We start from the raw sequence: 9,983 nt of genomic DNA on the forward strand, positions 1-9,983 counted from the left end.
GGAGCAGGGGTTTGGTAACATCGTCATCATCATCGTCATCCCCCATCACAGAGGACAAGAGTTCATGAAGGTCATCTCTTCTCTGAAGGCTGGGGTCAGGAAGAGCCTATCTGCTCCAGTGACAGTGAGAGAGGAGCCTGGCCACAGCAGAGGCCAGTCCTGGCAGTTTCCATGTGGAGGTTGGAAGAATTTGAACATCAAACTGAGCCTTCATCTACAGTCACTGGGGTGACATTGGGCATTGTTGAGAGAACAAACATTGTGTTTAAAAATGACACAAAGAGAGCCCTGTAGTGATAGGCGATTGTGAGTGTTTAAATGAAGAAGGGAAGGGGTCAAGAAGACTAATCGGAAAAAAAAAATGAAGGGCTAATTCCTGATGACAACTTTGTTTCGTTTTGTTCAAATTGCTTTTATTACTTATCAATGTCAGTTTCTTATAAAATTTGAGATGACATTCACAATTCAGTGGCCTTTAATACATTCATAATGTTGTTCGACCACCACCTCTATCTAGTTCAAAACATTGTCATCAGTCAGTAAAACCTCTACTCACTAAGCAGTCCCCTCCCCACCATCCCATCTCCCTCCAGCCCCCGAGACACCACCAATTTGTCTTTTGTCTGTATGGACTTATCTATTCTGGATATTGTATACAAAGGGAATCATATGATATGTGACCGTCTGTATCTGGCTTCTTTCACTTAGCATGATGTTTTTGAGGTCCATCCACATTGTAGCAGGCATCATTACTTCATTACTTTTTATGGCTGAATAATGTTCCATTGTGTGGATGTACCACTTTTTGTTTATCTGTCGATGGATATTTGAACTGTTTTCACATTATGACTATTGCCAATAGTCAGTATGAACATATGTGTACATCATGGAGGAATTTCTTATGGCTCTCTGAGTGGGATGGTTATTTTTGCTATGGTTACACCCTGTAAAAGCAACTTCCCTCCTAAACAGATAGATGCTTCTTCCAGGGGAAAGAATTCCTGGAGGCTGCCAGTATCCAGCTGAAGGTCCTGATGACCTCTTAAAGATGACTTTAAGTGGCTTTAAATGTCTTTATGCATCCTTTGCTTGGATGCCAGGGCCAACCAAACTTTCTCACATAACACTTAAAAAGTTAGAGTCCCAATTTTTGTTCCTGGTGAGCCATAGACATCCATAGGCAAGAGGATAAAGACTGGATTATCTTCCTCCTGGGAAAGTAGCTCTAATTCAGCTCAAGTGGCCTGTGAGAGGCAGTGTGGTCTGGTGGAGAACATCCGTGATTGGAGTCAGAAGACAGATGGATGTTTAAGAGATGGCTTTGCCACTCCCAGGCTGTGTAGCAGCTGAGTAGCTCTGAACCCCAGCTTCCTCATTTTTCAAGAGGTGCTGTGATTGCTGCTTGCCTTTCTCACTGAGTTGTTAAAAGGCTGAAGGAGTTGTCATATGTGGGAGTGAATCTTAAACAGTCAAGTATCACACATTTGTGCTATGACTATTACTCCCCTGTTAGGAGACATGCAGGGTGACACTTGTGACTCACCATCAGTAGACTTTGTGTTAGTCACAGTGCATTACTTGCAAGTATTAAAAAAATGGAGACCTATCAGAAGGCTACTGTGTCGCCCATAGAATTGAAGGAGAAATGAATAATCAGGCCCCAAAGGGCAGGAACCAGACAAGGTCTGGGGCTTCGGGGAGCAGGGGCTGACTGTTGGGGTAAATGAGGGGTGGCCATTTTTCTGTCTTTGCTTTGCTGCACTCAATGTTCAAAATCCCAGGAAAGGGTCTGATTGATGGACTGCTTGACTAGGGGAGGACAAAGTCCTTGACTGACAATTCCACCAGGCTGCACCACAGGGGAAGAGGCGATTCTCCAAATAAAAATCAGGGAGCCATTAACAGGAGAAAGGGGGAACAGATTCTGGGAGGCCCCCAAACTGTCCGCCAAAAATGTACTCTTTGAGCTGCTCATGCAGAAGCAAGCACAGACTGGGACTCCCGAGCCAATGGCTCTGGGGCTACCCTCGAGCCGAGCGCAACTTGGAATGACTAGGGATTTGGGTGCAGTTTGGAGTCTGCTACCTGCATGCCGGTGCAAGGTGCTTCCCTTAAACACCATGCACAATGTGTGTGGTCCAAGAGCTCAGGCTTGAGAAATCTGAACCAAACCGCATCTGGCTACTAAAAATATCCAGGCTCCAGGGAGGCAGCAGAGAGAACTTTTCCAAAGCTAGCTGAGGCCTTCCATGTATGTAGGAAATTATTAATCATGCCCTGTGATTCTTCTTGGTATGAGCTGGCTTCACACTTTAAAAATAAATAAATATGAACTGAGGCCCATCCAACCCCTCCTTTCTTTAACTATCCATCTCGGAAATAGTTGGTAACCCCCACTGCCCATGCCCCCTGGGTGTAGGCTGCCCTGCTCCCTGGAAAACAGGAATTTCTTATCAGATCAACAGGAAATTCTATTTTTACTTGATGTTAGAATTAAAAATATCACAGGGAGAGAGAGACCTCTCGTATCCAAGCCTTGCACTAAATTTATCCCCCAGCTGAGGAGCTCTCCTTCCAAATAGTTGCTCCCAGGGTTCTCTCCCTCCGAGACTGGCCCCAGATGGCAAGAGAGACAAAGAGCTTTGACACCCCAACTTGGTTTTCTTTCTAACCCCAGGTCACAGTATTGCTGTGGAGACCACCTAGGGAACTTGTAGAATGCTTCATGGCAAGTCACAGTTGAGCCTGGACGGTGGCTCCAGAGGCATTCACTAAGAAGCAGAGACAGCTGAGGTTAGCAGCACTGTAACACTCACTAAAAGCCCTGGCTAAAAGTGGTGCTTAAGTTGAGTGACTCCATTTTCAAAAGCAAGCAAGAAGAGTGAAGCAAAGTTTACTGATGCCAGACTGTGTGTTAGGTATGTACTAGCATGGGCCAGGCCACTCAATCTTTCCACAGCCCCCAAATAGAAGTAACAGCAGCAGCTGCTGCATCTTTCCAGTTTACAGAGGAGAAAGCACAGGCTGAAGAAGGTTTCTGGGATTAGAATTAGAACTGGGTCAACTTGATTCCAGAGCTCATGCTCTTTTCTCTTTACCATCAGTATTTTTTTCAACATCTTGAGGCAGGTCAGAAGCTAAGCTAATGAATCCAGCAGCCACTAGTGTAGGCACTACCAGCTGGATGACTGGCAGCCTCCAGGAATCCTTTCTCCTATAAGAAGCATCTATCTAGAAGGGCAGCTGATTTCACAGGGCTGTAACCATAGCACAAGTAACTACCCTACTTAGAGAACTACAAGAAATTCCTCAATGCCCAGTTTGCTTAACTTGCAAGTTGTATGACTCTTTCTTGTAACCCTGCTAATATATCCTTAGCTTCTTGTCTGAGATGTGTGTAAACCAGTGAAATAGGAGAGTTATCTGACCTCCCTTGCAGGATATGTGACAGGGGTTTGGCTCATCTGTCACCACCTCTGCTCAAACCCCTTATGGGAAGGGGAGCACATAGATGGACAGGTGCAGGAGCCAGGGTGCTAGGCTCTGGCCCCATGGCAGTGTCCAGGGGTGGGAGCCTGTGACTCCTAGAGCCCAAGTGGGCATGTGTTACAGTGTGCTCTTTTAGCCTTCCCACTGTGGATTGCTTAAGTGTTAACAAGCTCACTGGACCCTCTGTTTTTTTTTTTTCAAGGGCAGAGGGCCAGTGTGACAGCTTTCTGTATCCCAAGCTCTTGTCCAGCATCCTGGAAGAATCGGGTTACACACGGACTTGAAGGATAGTGAACGCAGGGGTTTTATTGGGTGGTGGAGGTGGATCTCAGCAGGATGGATGCAGAGCTGAAAAGGGGATGCAGTGGGAAGATGATCTTCCCCTGGAGTTTGGCCTTCCAGCGGCTGATTCTCTGACTGTCCTTAGCGGAACTCCTCCTGACATTCCTTCTCTTCTGTCCTTCTCTGCTGCTCTTCTGCTCTTCTGTTCATCTGCTTGTCTGCTCGTCTGCTTCTGGAACCTGGGGCCTGGGGTTTATATGAGTACAGGATGGGGGGTTGGCAGGTGAAAAGGCAAGTTTTTGAGTGCAAAATCAGGAATGCCTATTCCCATTTAGGGCCATGGGTATCCAGGCTTGAGGCTGAGGACTTTGATGCTCTTCTACTCAGTATTTCCCTGTCTCCTGTCCATATCACCAGCACCTTATTTACTTACTGAGTGTTTTGTATTGTTTGTTTTGTTTTAATGGTGCAACTAAAAGAGTATTGCAGGATATCTGGGCTTTAACCCCGGCTCTGAAGCTGAGACTTTATGAAATTAACTTCTCATCTCAGGGCCTCAGTTTTCTCATCTGTACTAATAACAAGCTGAGTCCTCATATGGCAAAAAGTGGGGCTAGAGATCTCTCTGGGTCCTCTTTTATAAGGGCATTAATCTCGTTCATGAGGGCTCTGCCCTCATGACCTAATTACCTCCCAAAGGCCCTACCTCCAAATACTATCATATTGGGGATTAGTATTTCAACATAAGATCTTTTGGGAGACACATTTAGTCCATAACAGCACCTATTGTAAATGCCACAGACCCGTGACCTCTCTGCCACCAATAAATGGAAGAGGGTGCCCACCTTCTGAGATCCTTCCTGCTGTGGGGTTGATCATCCCTTTAAGGAAGCCAGGTATTTGGCTAATGGCTGAGAGGCAGCTTCAACTTTTGGCACCATGTCCAGGAGTGAGAAATGGCCTGTCACATTTTAAAACTTTGATGTATTTTTTAACTTCTAAAGAATTGGTCTATTCATGCAGAAGCAGTATAAGGAAAGGAGATCAAAAGACAAAAAAAGGAATTGGAGCATGTCATAGACAGAAACCCAGTCACTCAGGTCGAAAGGCTGACAGCTCTCAGAATACTCAAGAATTGGGGCCAGATAAAAACCAAAAAGCTAACACACTCTCAAACAAGCTCACACCTCTCATTGTAAGGGTACACTGTATTGCCAAAGGCAAGGTACTTGTGGAGCCAGTTAAGGACTCTGAATGCTAATTGCGTGGATAACAGCTAAAGCCAGGGCCTGGATACATGAGTCAAGTATGAACTCAGATGCCTGAGAGCAACAGAAGGAGGAACTTGGAGTTATGAAAGTTGGTTCAAGAGTGGGTCAGTGTACTCAATCTGGCCTTTGCCTCCCCTGTAGAAGGCAGTATAATATCCCATGAGAGAGATAGGATATGAAACCTCCTTTGCAAAAAGTATAGCAGAAAATTCTGGCATTGTAGGGGATATCTGATCTAGCCAATCCTCTTCTTGCCTTTAGCCTTCCAGCTGCCAAGCTAGCTTTGGGAGACATTTAGGTTTTAGTTTTAATGATAATAGCCCTTCCACAAACCTCAACTGCCTTAGTAAAGCTAATGAGAGACCACTAGGCTAAGAGGAAGAGAGGAGCCTGAATTTTGCTAAGGTATAGACATAAACAATTGCCAGCCATTATTTAACAAGTTACAAGATATGCCACTTTCCAAATTACTCCTACAGATGACATCTCTATTGTGGAACCTAAGATTGGCCTTTCAAGATATGTTTTCAGGTGTTTTGCATGTCTCACATCCATAGCTCCACTTGGACCCACGGATCAATGGCTCCTGTGGCATCATGTAGAAGTGAATCAGCACACAGAAGGACCATTTTCCACACCCCTATGATTGCACCCCAACCGATCAGCATTCCCTAACCATTCCCTAACCACCCCCAGCCCTTCCCCCAAACTGTCTTTGAAAAACCCCTAACCTAGGAGCCTTCGATGAGATTGATTTGAATAATAACTCCATCTTCTGCATAGTGTGGCTGGCCTTGCATCAATTAAGCTCTTTCTCTACTGCAATGCCATGGTCTATTTTGTGTAGCAGGAAGGAAGAACCCATCAGGTGGTTACAGTGTGCCTATCAGACTGCTAGTTGATCATTTCTACACCATGAGTGCCTGGTCAGTGCAAGGCACCATAATGAGTACTGGGGGGAAGATCACGCACAGAGAGGGGTACATAGCAAGACAGCCTAGAAGAGATTTTTGTCCCACATTCTCATTTTATAGAAGTGAGGAAACTGAGACCTGAGAGCAGGAGTGACTTACTGAGGATCACGTAGCTCGGCAGTGGTGAACAGGGCCAGGATCCGGGGCTCTTGTAGTTAGGTTCTTGCCTTAACAATCCTACAGAATGGTGAAACTGCCTTTGCAGAATTATAACTGAGGAAATCATGACAGTGAAAGAAATCAGAACTAACTGACTCTATCTTGCTTCTAATCCTTAAGCTGTCCTTGTTCATTCCTGGATGTAGGCCGAACTAACTTTGGGAAGGAATTCAGTTATTGGTTTGACTCTGAAACAAAATTGGTAACAGCCCTTTCCCAAAAAGACCCCCTTCTGTCTGGGGTCCAAGAATGGCCCCCTTCTTGTCTTTGCTGGACTAACAAATTAGCTACAAGATTAGAAATTACAATTCAGGGGTCGTGCAGCCTCTGGCTCCAGGAGTCTGAACCTCTCCAAGTTGCTTCTGGGGGTAAACATCACAACCTAAGATCAGTGCTTGAGATATTTTGCAGATCTTGCACTTGATGGATCAGCTGACACCACTCAGACCAGTAATCTGGCTCAACCAGCTCTGTGATCCCACTCAGAAATCAGCAAGAAGAACTCACTTCGACCTCCTATGATGTTATCTTAAGCCCGACCAATCAGCACTCCTCACTTTCCGAGCCCATACCAGCCAAATTATCCTTAAAAACTCTGATCCCCGAATACTTGGGGAGACTGATTTGAGTAATAATAAAAATCCAGTCTCCTGCACAGCTGGCTCTGCGTGAATTACTCTTTTGCCATTGTAATTCCCCTGTCTTGATAAATCAGCTCTATCTAGGCAGCAGGCAAGGTGAACCCACTGGGCAGTTACAATGGTGTCATAAAAGAGGTGTGGGCCTGAATGTTAGGAGAACCTGATTCTAGAATTAGGTCAGCTACTTACCATGTGACCTTGGGGACTTCATTTCACCTCCTTTAAGCCTCAGTTTTCCCATCTGTAAAACGGGATGGGAGTAGATGGTCTCTTTGGTCTCATGTTTCAATACTCAGGATAGGCTAGATTTTGCTGTGATAACAAAGAACCCCCAAATCTCAGTGGCTTAAGAAGCAAACCCCTTTTTTTAATTTTTGTAAATTATTTATTTTATGATTCAGAAGGACTATCTTCAAATCAGTACAAATATTTCATAAATAATATCTGGCCATTTTCTAACCAGTTGAGGAATTTGTTGCCTAATAAGCCGCCTTACATCTTTCAGCAAGAAAAACATTCAGTCTGAATAGTAAAGACATTATAAGGCCGGACGCGATGGCTCACGCCTGTAATGCCAACACTTTGGGAGGCCAAAGCTGGCAGATCACTTGAGCTCAGGAGTTCAGCCTGGGCAACATTGAGAGATCCCATCTCTACAGAAAAATAAAAATTTAGCCAGGCATGATGGTGCACACCTGTAGTCCCAGTAACTAGGGAGGCTGAGTAGGAGGATTGCTTGAACCTGGGAGGTCAAGGCTGCAGTAAGCCGTGATCACACCACTGTACCCCAGCAAGAGTGACAGAGCAACACCCCGACTCAAAAAAAAAAAAAAAGACATTACACAATGAATTAGGACACAATAAAAATTTGCTTTAAACATTTCTTTGGGGGAGGGGACACCAACGCTTCTACTCAATGAAGAGAAACATTTTTACAGTCCAGAGGGGTTTTATTTTTTTGCACCTATTATGCCATGAATCCATAAGAAAGAGGTTCTAGCAGCTCAGGCTCCTTCTCATTGGTTCTCACAAAGCGTGCTTCTCTAGTGGAGCAGGCTGGCACTTCAGCTGAATCCAGGTGACTCTCTCTTTGGCTTCCTTGTTTTTCTGACCATTTTCCTTCACATGCTTCAAGAAGCTATCTTGGCTCTCAGAGTGCTTAATGTGCTCAATATGCACATTGGTTCTCTTGGCAAGAATCTTGGCCTTAACTTGTTTGTTTATAATAATGCCAACAACACACTGGGTGGCATTGTAGGCTCTTCCAGTATTGCTGTGGTAACACTTGTGGGGCCTTCCTTTCTGAACAGTACCCATTTCCTTGATATCTACAATATGGCCTTTCTTACAGATTTGCATGTATGTGGCCAAAGGAACAACCCTGTTTTCTCTTCTTCTGAGACGGAGTTTCACTCTTGTTGCCCAGGCTGGAGTGCAATGGCGTGATCTTGGCTCACCGCAACCTCCACCTACCGGGTTCAAGCTATTTTCCTGCCTCAGCCTCCCGAGTAGCTGGGATTACAGGCATGCAGGCATGTGCCACCACGCCCGGCTAATTTTGTGTTTTTATTAGAGACGGGGTTTCTCCATGTTGGTCAGGCTAGTCTCAAACTCTCCACCGCAGATGATTTGCCCACCTAGGCCTCCCAAAGTGCTGGAATTACAGGCGTGAGCCACCACACCCAGCCAACAACTCTGTTTTCTAAAAGACCTAGAGAACATGTGTCGGGTGCCTCTCTTCTTTCCCTTTGTGTTCATTATTTTGGAAAATTACTGGAAGATGGCGGTTCCAGCCAACAGGGCAAAGGCCTCTTTTTCATTCACATCATATGATCCTGGTGGGTTGGCAGGACCCAGGCTGATGGAAGCTCAGCTTCCATCATGTATTTCATGGGGAAGAAAATATAATAAAGTGTATACTGGCCTTTAAAGCTTTTGGCCAGAAATGATATGTGTCACTTCCACATATATTTTGTTGACCAAAGCAAGTCACAAGGTCATCTACCATGCACCCAGAAGACCCTAGAAATAATTGACAACAATCCTGCCTCCCATATGGTGCAAAGAGCTATGTGGATCAGTGAGGGTGGGGGTGGGGGTGGTGGGAGACACTTGCCCCACTGGACTTCATGGAAAGACTTCATAAAGAGGCTCCACTCTGAGAGGTGGAGATCAGAAAACACTGAATCTAGAAGGGGTGGCAGGAGCAGAAGCAGAAGTGCCACAAAGGTCAAGAATGCAAACTTAATGGGGAACTGCCTAGTGCCTAGATGTGCTGAAGTACAAGTGCACTAGGGGAGAATAAGCAGCGAGAAATCTGACACCAGGTCATGCAGGGCCTTAAAGGCAATCAAGGGCCTTGAAGGGGTGTTTGCCTTATTTGCATTTGCTAGGCCCTGAATTTTTTTTTTTTTTTTTTGAGACTGAGTGTCCCTGTGTCACCCAGGCTGGAGTGCAATAACTGATCTAGGCTCACTGTAACCTCTGCCTCCCAGGTTCAAGTGATTCTCCTGCCTTAGCCTCCCAAGTAGCTGGAACTACAGGTGTGCACCACCATGCCTGGCTAATTTTTGTACTTTTAGTAGAGACGGGGTTTCACCATGTCACCCAGGCTTGTCTCAAATTTCTGAGCTCAAGTGATCCGCCTGCCTCAACCTCCAAAAGCAGTGGGATTACAAGCCTGAGCCACTGCACCCGACCAGGCCCTGAAATTTCTGAGCTGGCTTGTGAGCTTATCAAGCAGTGTGTGGGATGGCACCAGCAGCTGTAGAGATGAAGTGAGGAGAGTACAAAGGAGTATGCAGATCAGGAGACCACTGCTGTCCTTTGGGGAGAGGTGACAAGGCTTCGAGGCGGGATGCTTTATTTTAGGGCAGGTGCAGCAGGGGACATAGAACAAATGCAAGAGTAACTACATGGAAAAGAACCTAGCACAGGTCTTGGCACCTTTGACATGTGGCCTGAATTTGGTGACCAGTTGATGGTATCTAAAGAGGAAGAGGGAAGAATGAAGACAAGCTGGAAGACTTGAGTCCCCATGCCTGAATAAAAAGGGGTACCATCTGCAGAAAGCAGGGAGTCAGGATGGGGAGCTGGTTTGAGATGAGGGGTGTGGTGAGGAGTGCTGAGTTCTAAAGGTGACCATTGAGTTTCTTCATTCCCTCCTC

At 45.6% G+C, this 9,983-nt stretch overlaps 1 pseudogene; it reads right to left on the bottom strand.

Annotated features, from left to right (window-relative positions):
• Positions 1-7,783: 7,783 nt before the first annotated feature.
• Positions 7,784-8,583, bottom strand: LOC134737832 (large ribosomal subunit protein eL21-like; annotated as a pseudogene).
• Positions 8,584-9,983: the final 1,400 nt, after the last annotated feature.

The sequence above is a fragment of the Pongo pygmaeus genome, chromosome 12 (genome assembly GCF_028885625.2).
Source record: "Pongo pygmaeus isolate AG05252 chromosome 12, NHGRI_mPonPyg2-v2.0_pri, whole genome shotgun sequence".
In the NCBI taxonomy this organism is placed as follows: domain Eukaryota; kingdom Metazoa; phylum Chordata; class Mammalia; order Primates; family Hominidae; genus Pongo; species Pongo pygmaeus.